The following is a 14,218-nucleotide window of genomic DNA, read 5'->3' as shown; positions in this document are numbered from 1 at the left end:
ACCCTTGTAATTTCGTAAGTGATGAGAGCACTAGAAGCATCTTTTTTTCTGACATTTGGTCTCTGATCTTGTTTCCTAAATCTTGGAATTTCTTGGGTGATAGGAGTGTCTTTTGTTCTAATGAGGTGACTCTTGGTGGGGTCCTAGATAGTTTCAGGATGGGGGCTTGTCACCAGAAAGACCAGCCGTGATTAGAAGCTTGGTTCTTTCAGCCCCATCCCCATCCTCTGGGACGGGGGGAGGGGCTGGAGATTGAGTTAATGACTGATCGTGCCTATGCGATGAAAACTCCATAAAAATCCCCAAAATATAGGGTTTAGAGAGCTTCCGGTTGGTGAACACACCCATGTGCCAGGAGAGTGGCTTGCCCCAACTCCTTGAGGACAGAAGCTCCTGAGCTCTGGACCCTTCCAGACCTTGGCTTATTTATCTCTTCATCTGGCTGTTCATCTGTGTCCTTTGTCATGTCCTTTATTATATAACAAACCAGTAAACACAAGTAAGTGTTTCTCTGAGTTCTGTGAGCCATTCTAGCAAATTATGGAAGTGGAGGACCAAGAAGGGGGTTATAGAAACCCTGATTGATAGCCAGCTGGTCAAGAAGTATAGGTGACAACCTGAGACTTGCAATCGGCATTTGGATTGGAGGGGTGGCAGTCTTATAGGACTGAGCCCTTAACCTGTGGGGTCTGACAGTATCTCCAGGTAGTGTCAGAACTGAGCTAAACTGTGGGACACCCACCTGGTTTTGGAGGATCGCTTGAAGCGTGGAAACAGGCCCCACACATTGGTGAATGGAAGCGGAGTGTAGCGGTAGCATGTGAGAAAGAAGAAATGCAGGAGTGTTTTCTTACGCAGTTATTTTAAACTACTTTTGGACAATTTTTTAATAGAGAATAGCAATAGATAACTAACACGTCAAGCGAACGCAGGAAGCTTCATGAAGGGGCAGGGGAGAGAACCCGGGCAGGTGTGACACCCAGAGACCCACCACCACTTGGTAGACAGACCAGCATTTGTGGGGATGGCGCCCTGTGCATTCAGGCGTGCCCTTGCGTGTGCTGTGGGTGGTATTGTTCTCCTCGTTGTGCATGTGAGGAAATGGGCTCAGTAGGTCAGACCCTGACCAGGGCTGCAGGCTGGTAGGTGGTGGAGCCAGGACTCAAGCCTAGCTCGTCTGCCCTTGTCCGTGCTCTCCCACTCTTCCACGCCGCTTCAGTGATCTTGGTGACCTTGAGTAAGCCCCTGTCCTTCTGAGAGTTTTTCGCAGAACTCGAACAGGTCCCTTGCGTGTCCATGAGAAGACCGAGCCTCATGCTCCCTGGCCCTGGGTGCTCTGATGCAGGGACGTGAGCACTGCCCCAACAGCCTGTGCTGTGTCGGGTGCCTGGAACAGGGCAGCCCTGCGTGCTGAAGATGTAGTGTGCCAAGGATGAGGGCCTGCAGTTCGGCTTTGGGGGCCCCGTGCAAACTTCAGAGCCCTCAGCAGCACTCCCCACACCACCCCTGCTTTCCCCGCTGGCCACACAGACGAACATACCCCGGCCTGCTTGCCATTATGCTGTCATCAGCAACCCTGTCCTTGGCCTAGCCCCTCTCTTCACCTCCCCCCACACAGATGCCATCACTGGGCATTTGTTCAAGAAACATTGCTCAGGGTGACAAATCAAAGTGATGAGCCACGCTGTCACCTGGAGCCTCAGGCGTGAGGCTCTCACCACTTACAGGGACATCATGCGGGAAGTACTGGCCGAGGGGCAAACCCAGCCCTGGGGTGGGGAGAGTCAGATCGGGAGCATAGGGCTGGAAACAAGGATCTGGAAAAGTCTTGGGAGGTTGGCTGCTTAGCAGTTGCCAGAAGTTCCTATCTGTTTCGTGGGGCCTTGGGCATCACTATTGACATCCAAACTCTTTCTTCCACACCTCCTTCTGCAGGCCAGGACAGATGCCACTCCGGAGTGCCTCCTCCACAGCTCCATCCAGGCCCTCGCTGGGACACTCCTCAGCCACATCTCTCTGATCCGCGGCTTCCATCGGAGCCATGACCCCAGCCCCCACCTCACTGCCCTCCTCACAGCTCATACGCAGGTAGGTGAGCTGCCCCACGGAGCTTCCTGCAGCTCCTCATCCTGCCCCACCCTCTTCCTGAAGGACTCCCATGGGCTCCTTGGTGCTCACCGTGAGACCCTCCAAATTGGGCCGTGTACTGCCTCATCCCTTTCAACAGTGGGCTCTCTCTAAGTGGTTTGAGTTGGGGGTGCCCAGACATCCTAGGACTAAAACCCTTTCCGTAGACACCCCCACTCCCCTGCACCCATTTCCACACCATGAGTAGAGGAAAGGCAGATGGATAAGGGTGTCTTCCCAGCTTGAGGGGCAAGGCGTGGGGACAGGCAGATAGAGCAGGCCCCAGGATGGACAGATGGACAAGGCATGCAGCTCTCCCCCATCCTGAATGGCCACGGGAAGAAAGAGGTCGCCGCCCCACGCCTCTCACCGAGGTGCTGAGAGTGTGAATGAGAGCAGCTTGCGAGGGGCTCTGATGGGCACGGCCTGGGGAGGAGACCTTTTGTAACCTTCTGGACCTGGCACGGAACCAAAGGACAAGTCATGTGACCCAGGTTGCTATGCCCTTTTGGCCTTCCTGGTTCACGTCCCAAATGCCCCTACACTCTGCAGGGTCTCTTTAATCGGGGGAACACGTGCATTTGTCCCGGGAGGGGCGGCGGTCCTGGGATGCATAGTGGATGTTAAATCCTGTGGGTGTGTGCACATATACATTTTTTTTCCCTGGAGTGTCTGCAGCTTCTCAAAGGGGTCTGTGACCCATAATAGTGTCTAACTTGGTACCAGGCTATCCAGGCTGGACCCACATGGATGTTTGCTCCCAGCAAATCTGGTTTGCAAGTTTAAGGGCTGTCAGCATTCACCCTGAAGAAGTGCTCACCTCTTCACTCTGCAACCCTAACAGTTAACCTGCTTCGGGGAGGTTTGAGGTCAGAGCTGCCGGGTAGGTGCATCCTCCATCCTTCTCTTCCTCCCAGGCAGACCTCAGTGTTCCCGCACCTAAAAGTGGGCCACGCCCCAGGCTACAGGTGATGTTCTCAGCGACAGGGAAGCCATCTGCCTCACGCAGACATCCTGCGTCTGAGCAGTCCGTTCCCAAAGGCTTCTTAAAAAATTTCACTTAAATGAGTGAGCTTCTGCCTTGTGTAGGAGTTTTCATGTGTTTCCTAGAACAGAACTCAGCTTCCTAACATGACGTGCAAACAGAGTTGTTCACGTGCTCATGGCCTTGCTTGTGGCAAAAATGTCTTCTGTCTTGGTCTTGTCTAAATTCCTCCTCAATCCTGCTTTAACTTGAGGTCTGAAAGCTGACTGCAGGGTGCTCATGAGAAGCCAAGTGCTACAGACAGGGAGGTTTGCTCAAGGATTGCCTTTTCCCAGTAGAACTTCACCTTATTTTTTTACATGTAATAAGTTCCTGAAAGTGTCTATAAATATCAAATGTATCAAAGGTGGATGATGATCTTATGCAATACAAGAGGCAGTGTTGCCTGATGGTTAAGGACACGGACAATGACCCAGGGGGCATGGGCATAAATCCGCCACTTCTTGGTGTATGGCTGAGAGCTCTCTGTGCCTCAGATGGGAACCCTTGTTAGGTGCTTGTGCAAATTAAGTGATTTAATATATTTAAAGCACTAGAACAGATGCTCTTATGCTCTATCTGTGTTAACGATTATTGTCGTACGTTTTAAGGTGGGTTCTGTACTCAGAGAGCTGAAAAGAGTGATTGTCTCACTAATGATATTTTGCCTCTAAGACACAGTCAGTGACAATCCATTTCTAAGACTTTGTTTTCTTTTCCTCCCAAGTGAATCCAGTCAACCAGCTCAAGACCAATGAACACTTGGCTGAAGGTAAAGATTTGCCACTTTCAGTGTCCTAATGAATTTCATCTTAGTTTAAATTGTATTGTTTGTCAGAACTTTTGTTCCTTGTTACAAATACTTGCACTTTATTTTCCTGTTTTTGCTCATCTTTTCCATCAACAAACACAACTACATATCAAACAATTGCACCACCATATTGTATGGTACAGGCCAAATGGAATGGCAGAGCTTCAAAAATGGGACCGTTGGCTGGTGGCTTGTGTCACCTTATGACATCTCAATATGTTTGCTTGCTGATGTGCAAAAGTCCAAATTTGTTGAAGGAAAATCAATTTAGGGATGTCAAAGCCCAATGTATGATGGTGGCGATGGTTTGACAGCCAAAGGTCATTGAGGCTGGGACATATTTCTGGGTTCAGGTCATGATCTGCTTCTTGAAAGGGCAATTTGTTACCATGAAGTTGGAGACAGGCATCCTTCACTTTAATAGCGAGCCCTTCCAAGAGGGCTGGCTATAAAGCAACTGTTCATAACATGAGTCATATTTTTTCAAAATTCCTTTATAAAATTAAGATGGTCTGCTACAGGAAAATGGATGGCTTTGAAAAGTTTTGGTGATGGAGCCAGGTCTATGTCGTGCTGGGACTGTGGTGAGAGAGATCGGAAGGCACTTTTAGTAATTGCTGTTCCTTCCTGTGCCAGAAGCTTGAAAGGAAGATTCTTAAATCTTGAAAGGGGAGCCTCTTAAATGGAATTGTGGTGCATTCTGCTGTGCACTCTGCTTAAGAAGCTACTGGGAATAGCAGATGCTCAAGGCTGCCTCCTCACTGTGGCCTGGGGCCCTCCCCGCTTTGTTCTCCTGGAGGAGAGTGTCTTGAATTATAGCTGATAACTCTCACTAACATCTCCATTCTTTATCCCACATTTCTTTGTCTCCTTTCGATTGGGGTTAGTTAGAGTTCTTCACTTTCCTTACAGTTCAGGTTTATGTAATCTTGGGTTTCTTCTTACCTCGATGGCTAGATTCTAGAAATTGGAGAGGACACTTGTGACTGAGCAGCATGTCTGGCAATGAGACATCAAGAGAGTCCTGACGCTGATGGAGGCCTTCACCTGTTGACAGGATGGCTCTGTGTCATCCCAGAGAGGGATGCCATCACCAGAGAGCACGTCATAAGGACAAAACACTACTTCCTTCCTTCTTCTCTCATGGTAATGCCCCCTGCTTTTTAATTCTAAGATGTGAGTTGTTTTAGTGGTGGTGGCTTGCTAAATTGACAGGGGTTGGCGACTGTTATAATGTCCAGTGGTGTTTGGACCTTACAAACATTTTTGAACATTTTTTTCTATTTCTATCCCCTATTCCTGTTATCCCAGTGGGCATATGAGGTCAATAATGCCTTTTAAGCTTCTAGGTCAGCCTGGCTGCCACTGTCCCTATCTGATCCTGGGGACTCCAAAAAGGTTTCAGAGACAGAGGAGAGTCCAGTCCTGTGGTCCTGGCCAGACGAGGATTTCACCATTGACCTTGCATCCTTATGCTTCTCCAGACTGTAAGGGTTCCTGCCGCCCTGGGAGACCTCAGCTGTATCCTCACAGCTTTCATGAACCTCAGGGGCTCATCAAGTTTTCAGATTGGGCGGTTCCAGGAACTGATGCCTCTCTCCTCTCTCCCAGATCCCGTGCTGTTGTCTTGGCTGGAAGCACAGGATGCCATGTCACATTCCACTGTGGGAACAGGCATTCAATGTGTACAGTGCTTCCCTTAACTCGAGAGTTCTAGAAAATAAACTATTGCCCACCTTTTTCAATCCTGGAAGCTCATATTTTAGTAAAGTTAATTTACTTCAAAGAAGTTGTGATAAAATTATTCAGGCCCACTTGGAAATCCACTACAAAGAGTTCTGGCATTTAAAATTTTTTATTATTTGCCTAATTATGAGGGTAATACATTCTCCTTGCAAAGAATTAAGAAAATACAGAAAGCTATGTAGAAATAAAATCTCCTAGAATCTTATCTCTCAGAAATAACCATTATTAGCTTTTAATGTGCCACCTTTTTCTTCTGTCCACAACTATTTATAAAATTAGGTGGTACTTTATATACAATTTTGCGTCTTGTTTTTTTCACTTTATACAACTGGAACATTCCCCAATGTCATTCTCTATTCTTTGAAAACACCATTTTAATGACTACATAATATTTCATTGTCTGGTTGCACCAGAATTTATATGGCCGTCTCTATTTTCGGGCATCTGAGAGTTTCCTAGTTTTCATCAGTATAAATGATGCTGTAGTGAATATTCTTGTCCAGGAAATCTTCATCTGAGTTTCTGAAAATTTCCTTAGAAGAAATTCTTAGAAGGGAAATTACGGAGTCTCAACTCCGCTGGCCCCTCTCTCCTTATGGATTCCTGAGGAGGCGAGTGGCTCCTGTCACCCCTTGACTCAGTGGTCATTGCTGCCTCTGAGGTCTGGACCAGAGGATCTTTATTCGTGCCGGAGGGAGACACAAAGGGGACCCCGCAGCCTCCCCAGGCTACTCCCCTGAACCCCTCCGTGCAAGGCAGAGCTTCCCCCTGTAGGAATCATTTCATAATTAACTTAGAGACTAAAGCATATTTAATTAACCATGGAAACCCTCCCAGCCATCTGCCTCCGTTTTTATTTTGAGGCAAATGGAGACCTTTTTTTCCCTCAGCTCCCTCTTTTTGGGGCTGGAGCTCATTTCCAGCATCTCGGTTCTCATATGGAGCAGGCAGTGCCCCAGAGCGGCCGAGTCGGGGTTTAGCTGGAGGGGGCAGCTCAGGCCGCTGCCTGGGGGCAGGCGAGGCCAGGCAAGAGCAGCACCTGCTCCAGCAGAGCCCCAGCCATTTGAGGGCCCCAGCCTCTTCCTCTCAGCCGCTGTCCTAAAATCACAGGTCTGTGGATCGTTCGTATGGGAAGGAAACTAAGAGGAAAAGTCCTTTGCTCTCATGTCTCAGGGGAGGAAGCCGAGCCCAGAGAGGTTCAGGACCTGCCTGAGGATGCAGAATCTGGGGCCCCTCCTTCCTCCCTCCTCTGCTGCAACCTCCTGGGCGGCAGCCTGGCTTTGCTTTGAGCTGCCTTCCGTGGCCAGAGGATTAAATGGAATCCTAAGAGCTGCGATGGCCCACAGTGTCAGAGCACATTCCCAGATCACACCTCCTGGAGAAACACCTCAGCCCCAGAGGAGCATTGGAGGGAGACTCAGGGGTCACGTGACTCGTCTGTAGTCACACAGCCGGTGAGTGAGTGTTGAGGCTGAGACGGAAACAGTAAGTGCTTTGATCTGAACTACTAATATATGAAAATGCCCTTTATTTCCTTGGTATTCCTCAGAGAGCCCTGACTGGGCGCTCACTGAGCAAGGGTCCAACAGAACATTGGTCCAGTTATTTCCCGTGGCATGACCTCCTCCAGGAAGCCTTCTTGGGCCCTGCCCCCCAGGCTGAGTTGGATGGAGGATTGATCTCTGCCCCTTTGCCACCCCACATGTACCTCAGTGTTATACCCTAAGGCTCTAAACCTCGTGCTGGACCCTCCTTCCAGCAAAGGGCCTGACTTCTACTAGTTGGTCAATAAGTGATACTGAATTCGATGAGACTGAATGTGGACACAGGTTTGATTGCCTCAGCAGCCTCCCTTTCTCCTTCCCTTTCACTTTGGCAGGCGGTCATCTGCGATCCCTCTAGGGGGTGAATGTCATGTGTGCCTTGGGATGGTCCCCAAGGGTGGCCATATGGACCCACTTGTGCTGCCAGGCTGGCCATGTGCCCCAGAGCCTGGAGCTGTTGGCAGAGTTGGGGATCTAGCCCAGATCCCAGCTAGGTAGCATTACCTTTAAGAGATGTGCAGACAGGCCTGGAGGGGCACTGGGGACATCTGCCACCAGGTAGCCTTGTGCTTTTGTGCGATTCATTTCCACCCTCTGAGACTCACTTTCTCCTCTGTAAGATGAGGCAATTTGACTGGATCCTTCCATCCTGATATTCCAGGTCCTGTGACTCTATTTATAATGACCCCAGGCACGGGCCAGGAGTGGCAGGATGAGGACGAGGGCAAAAAGACAGAGGGTCAACTTCAGCAAGAGGTGGGGACACTGGGCCCAATAGCCAGGCTAACATGCAGCCTCCATGTCAAAGGCTTGAGCAAAACAGAAAAGTGCGAAGCTTTGGAGAGCTCCTGGATCTACTTTCATGTTCCTGCCAGGCTGAAAATCTCTCTCCTTTTAAGATGTAAAAGATTTGCTCCCTGAGACTTGTCTTCAATCATTTTCAATCCCTCTCTGGCCACTACAGGCAGCAGCAGCGAAGGCAAGGGAATCTGTGGTGATGAATATTCCTCCAGAGCTGCGTGTGTTAGACCCAAAGCAGATCTGGGCTCCACTGAAATCAGATTAACCAAGAAAAGCCCCCTACGGCAGGGCCCTGGGTGTGCCCGCCGGGAGCCCGGCCGCAGTCCCCCCCGGCACCACCTGCCTCGGTGCCCTGCACCCCACCTGGGCCGGCTTTTCTCTGAAATACAGTGAAACAAGGGTGGAGAGCTTATTTTTTTCTATGAAGGGCATGACCCACAGAATAGAAAAATAAATCAATAGAGGAAGATGAAAGTAAAATGCAAGGAGCTTTAGGGCGAGAGAAATAGAAAAGGTTTCAGTCATTTGCTTTTGAAAATCAAGAAAGAGGAGCATGTGACTCTGTCAGGGAGATATAACCAGTAATAAAAATACGCTTTGGTTATATATTGTGGCCGGTTATGGAAGAGAGGCTGAAGGGGGAGGGGGAGAAAGGGGCTCAAGGAATGCGGGAGGGAGGGAGAAGCAGAGTCAGAAACAGGTGACTAGAAATAAGGAGAAAAACAAAACTCAGAGAGAGAGGGAGCACGGGGGCAAGAGATCCACACTGGAAAAAACAAAAATGCAGACAAAAAAGGAGAATCATGCACACACAACGCAGACACAGACACTCGATGTGAAGAGAGCCGGAGATGGAGAGGCCAGACAAGAGACCCATGAAGAGGAGCACGGAGAAGACAGTGGAGACGGCGGAGCCCGAGCTGCTGCCGGAAAACAGCTCCTTAACATAAGTGACAGAGCCGCCAAGGGTTGATTTTTCTAAGAGACAAACATTACCAGAATTACTTGTTCTTTTTTCAGAATTATTTTGTAATGTGTTGTCGTTCCCATCTAACTTGAGAAGCACAGGCATTCTTCAGAATCCGTTTTCCTCATTTGCCAAGGCAGGAGGCCTCATGCGGGGGGTTCTGGAAGGAAGACGTCACGCCTCGTGTGGTAGCCTTTTACGACGATGCCACTGAAAACCTTTAATCTACTTTTGTGTTTTCACAGCTGCAGCTTGGGGGTCCCACCTTTCGGTGCAGCTAAATGGCCACGTTCAGCTCGACCCTATGTGACCCTTGAAGTGTACCTCCTTTGTTCAGAGACCAATTCGGAATCGGGCATGATCCGACCCTGGCCAGAGTGACCGTGCCACTCTGCTTGGCGACAGAGTTTGCCCATCAAATGAGTAATGAAAATAAGGTGGCAGCAGACGTGTTGAGTGAATGAAAAGAACGAGTGCCAGGCACGGGCCGCATCGCATGGGCAGCAGCTTCCCGAACCTGCCAAGCCCTCTCCCGGCTCGCTGGCAGGAACGCCGCCTCTCTCCTCCGTGCCTCGGCCTGGTAAAGTCCTTCCTGTCCGTCACTCACCAATCAGTCCACACGTATTAAGCGTCTCCTCTGTGAACAGTTCTCCAATAACCCCTTCTCCCTGGGGGTTGATCATCTTCTGTTGGTCCCGTCACCACCACTGGCTGTTGCAATGCTGTGGGTCTTAGTGAACTCCATTACAGCAGGCTTTCTCAACCTCGGAACTGTTATTTGGGGCTGGGTACTGCTGTGTTGTGCAGGGCTGTCCTGTGCATTGTAGGATGTTTAGCAGCATCCCTCATGTCTACCCACGAGAGGCCAGTAGCCCCATCACCCCAGCTGTGACAACTGAAAATGTCTCCAGTTATAGTCAAGTGTCCCTGAGGGGGAAAATCGCACCCAAGGACACTGCATTAGATTGAGCTGTTTGGGTGTGTCAACCTTCAGAGAGGGTGCACCCTCTGGACCCTCAGTGCTAGAATGGTTCCTGGCACAGAGGGGTCCCCTGGATTCTGTGGAGGAAGAATCTAGACACTTGGACTGTGCCCATAGGCAGGCAGACATGAATTGGCCAGTTGCACATATGGGCCATGTTGATCATTGAAACAGGAGCGTGTTGGCACGTGAGGTCTGTAACCACATCCACAGGTCTCTATTGAACGCTCACCTTCTATGAGCTGTGGGCCACATGCACGAGGAATATAAAAGAAAGCTTCTACGTTTAGGGCACTTGTGATGATCTAGTTTGTCAGAAAAGGCCTGCGGCCACGGGACACTGATGCAGGAATCCCAGGCAGCTTGGAGTGATGCTCTGAAGCAGGTGGGCTCCTCCATGAGGGGTTGAGGTTTGGAGAAGGGAAGCCAGAGTTGGCTGCTCTTCCTGTGGAGGGCTTAGGGGCGACATAGAACTCGACCTGGGCCTTTACAGAAGGTGGGACTCGGATGAGCACAGTGGAGTGGGGGTAAGTGTGGTGTGGCCTGAGCAGGGAGAGCCCACCCCGTGGGGCAGATCCAGTCCGCCGGGCCCAGGAGTTAGGTCTTGATTCAGGGAGGCCAAGCGTCTCCAAGTGTGTCCTGAATAGCCTTCGTCAGGGTCACCTGGGATGCTGGTCACAAGTGCCGATTCCTGGACCATCCAGGCTTAGGCATCAGTTTCCCTGGGGGGAGCCCAGGACTCTGCCTTTTTCACACACCCGAGATGACTCCGGTGCTTGGTGAAGTTTGAGGCCTACATCCTTGGCGGGGAGCATGGAACTGTCCCAGTAATAACTTCAGTCTTCCGCTGTGTGCGGTGTGCAGGGTTTACACAGTGGACCAGAGTGGTCGAGCACACAGCCAGTGGAGCCAGACCGCCAGGGTTCAAACCCTGGTTCTGCCATTTCTAGCTGTGCAGCCTTGGGCAATGGAAACTTCTGCACCTCAATCTTCTCATCTGTGAAATGAGACAATATCCCTGCCTCATGGGATCTTTGTGACGATTAAATAAGTCAAAACATACAAATGCTTAGAGTGGTGCCTGGCAGATAGGAAATGCTTGCTCAATACACGTCAGTTGTCATCATCGTCATTATTGTAGCATTTGATGCTTGCCGAAGGTTTGAAGGGCCTGAAGTCATCTTTCTTTAAAACATGATCTGTCCCCCGCAGTCCTGCTCTGCTCTGTCACTTTACTTCCAGTTACTCCCAAACCTGAAGTTTGATGGGCCCCTCCCTCCCCCAGGAGGAAGGTGCCCGAGGCTCTCTGAGTGAGGGGAGAGGCTGTATTGGGACGCAACGGAGTGTCCTGGCAGGTCAGTCCCTCTCGGTCTGCACCTCTGAGAGGAGATAGTTCTTGCCCCTCCAGCTCTGCGGTGGACATATTGGAGGCCCAGAACCTCCTCTTGTCATTGCCAGATGGCAGTGTCGCTCCTCAGCAACTCTCTCCCTGAGGACCCCTGAGCTGGAGCAGACAGGAAGAGAGGGCAGAAAGGGCTCCATCTGTATGAAGGGCCATGGCCCCAGCCGGCCTGTTTGTAACGGCATGGTGCTGGGTCCAAAACCCGGCACACACGGCCTCCCCTGAGCCTCTCGGTGACCCTGCAAAATGGGTGGGGAGGCCTTGCCCACCCCATTTAAAAAATAACAGCTTTATTGAGCTAAAATTCGCACACCATTCAATTCACCCTTTTGAAGTGTATAATTTAATGATTTATAGCATATTCCAAGAGTTGTGCAACCATCACTACTACCTAATTTTAGAACATTTCATCACCCCAAAAAAGAACATTTTCATCACTCGCATCCCCTCCCACCCCCAGCCCCTGGCAACCACTGATCTCCTCTCTGTCTCTATGGATTTGCCTGTTCTGGATGTTTCATATAAATAGGTTCCTACAACATGTGGTCCTTTGTGTCTGCTTCTCACTTAGCAGCGTGTTTTCAAGGCTCACCCATGTTGTAGACGTATCAGTACTTCTTTCCTTTTTATTGCCAAATAATATTCCGTTGTGTGAGCACACCACATATTGTTTACCCATTCTTCAGTTGATGGACATTTGGGTTGTTTCCATTTGTTGGCTGTCATGAACATTTATGTACATGTTTCTGCGTGGACATACGTTTTCGCTTCTTTGGGTAGATCTCTAGGAATAGAATTGCTGGATCACATGGTAACTCTATGTTTAAACTTTTGAACAATTGCCAGATTGTTTTCCAAAGTGGCTGCTCCATTCTGCACTCTTTCCAAAGCATTTAAGGGTTCCAATTTCTCCACATCCTTGCCAACACTTACTATCTGTCTTTGATTACAACCATCCTAGTGAGTGTGAATTGGCGTCTCATTGTAAGCTCTTCTCACTTTATAGGTGAGGAAATGAAGGCTCCAGGAGGTGAAGCGACTTGTCCAAGGACTCAGGTGGCTGGAGGTGAAGTCAAAAGTCAAACCAGGCATGGCCCACTCCCAAGTCCAAGTGTTTTCCTGTTACATCAGGCAGCCCTCCGACAGGACGACTCTGTCTGGGCCTGCCCAGTCCCTGAGTCCAGGTGGTCTTGGGGTTCACCTGGGTCACAGGACAGGGACACTCTGGCCATGAGGTGGTCATCGTTCACTTTTCCAGCCAGTCTACCGGCCAATGCTCATCAAGCTCCCTCCTCGGGCCCAGGCCAGGGGGTGTAAACAGCATCCAGAAGGCACGATTTCTCAAGATGCTTCATCAAATGAAAGACGGGTTTTTTAGCCTCTAGATTTACAACGTGCCAGCGAAGGGCTGCAAGCTGGCCCGGCGGACACGCAGGCAAAGCAGAATGGGAAGAGACCCCTGGCAGGAGGCTTGCGGGACGATGGTCTGTGCCCGTTTGAGGAGGATTCAGTGCCAACACTGAGGGGCATGGCCAGACAGGAGAGGGCCAGGCTAGAGAAGCAGGTTGGACTGCTTTCGAGGGTGGGGTTTGGCAGGTAACTGAGGAGCGATTAAGAGGGAGAAATAAAGAAGAGTGTCAGAAGGAGGAGGGGAGAAAGAGTGAGGGCTGCTCAGTATAATACCAAATAGATACCTTCCGTCTAGCGAGCACTCCAGGGCCAGGCACTGTGATGAGGGTTTTGCATATCCTACAAGGTAAATGTTAATATTCTTATTTTACAGATGAGGAAACCAAGGTTCAGAGAGATTAAGTACTTCAGCTGAAGACACACAGCTGGTAAAAATCAGTCTGACTTCAAACCCCATCCTCTTAACCACTGAAATATCTGCTGAGTGAAGAAGTGAGAGATCTTGTGGCGGAACGTGCTGTCAGGGGTGCTGGAAATGGGAAGCTGGCTCCACCTCCCCTCTGGACGGCTGGTATCTTTGGAAATAGAGATGCTCTGGAGCTGATGGCTTTTCCTGTAATGGTTTCGGCCTGTTTGGGCTTTCACACTTCAGACTACAGCCTCAGCCACTGATGTTTGCTCACTTATCTACTCTTTTTACAGGAAAAATGCCAATGAATTTTTAATCAAATTGAGCTTGAGTGTTTGACCAGTGAATCAGAAAGGCTTCCAAGTCTTAGGATGGTGGTGGTTGTGGGGGAGAAATTCATCCCCATCTGCCCGGAAGGAGGCGGTGCTGCCCGGAGTGGGCTCCTGGGGCTCCCCCCACCCGACACACACCTCCAGCCCCACCCTAGGGTCTGGCACAGGAGGGCGGACCCATCCCACAGGCCTTCCTGGAGGCTCGCCCAGCTCTCTGGGTAATCGTGTCTCTCAGGGGGCAGCAGCTGGTGCGGGCGCTGCTGGGGGACAAAATCCAGCTGCATGAGGATGGTCTGGCCCGAGAGGTGGTCACACTTCTCCTGTGAGGGGCTCTGTCCCGTGCTCCTGCCCTCCTCCGTCCCCTCCCCCTCCTCTTTCTCTTTCCTTTTCTTCTTGTCCTCCTCCTCCTCCTTCTCCTTCTTTCCCTCTTCCTCCTCCTCCTCCTCCTTTTCCTTCTTCTTCTCCTTCTCCTTCTATAATCATGGAAAAATATAAAAACCATTCTTTGCTTGTGGGCTATGCAAAAAGAGACTGTGGGCCAGATTTGCCTGTGGGCCGTAGTTTTCCAACCCCTGGTCTAGATGTATTTTGGAAAGTCGCTTGGATGAATCCCTTAACCTCTCGGAGCTCCATGTAATACATTTATTGAACACCTACTGTGTG

The 14,218-nt window shown here is 50.2% G+C and overlaps 1 long non-coding RNA gene across 1 annotated transcript; it reads left to right on the top strand.

Moving 5' to 3' along the window:
• Positions 1-1,590: 1,590 nt before the first annotated feature.
• Positions 1,591-13,000, top strand: LOC111775623 (uncharacterized). Its single transcript, XR_002811405.2, has 5 exons — positions 1,591-2,088; positions 3,879-3,923; positions 4,920-5,108; positions 9,266-9,600; positions 12,411-13,000. It is a non-coding gene; the product is annotated as an uncharacterized lncRNA (long non-coding RNA).
• The last annotated feature ends 1,218 nt before the right edge of the window (positions 13,001-14,218 follow it).

The sequence above is a fragment of the Equus caballus genome, chromosome 11, assembly GCF_041296265.1.
Source record: "Equus caballus isolate H_3958 breed thoroughbred chromosome 11, TB-T2T, whole genome shotgun sequence".
Taxonomy (NCBI): Eukaryota; Metazoa; Chordata; class Mammalia; order Perissodactyla; family Equidae; genus Equus; species Equus caballus.
The sequence above is the reverse complement of the archived record's forward strand: the minus strand, read 5'-3'. Positions and strand labels throughout refer to the sequence as shown.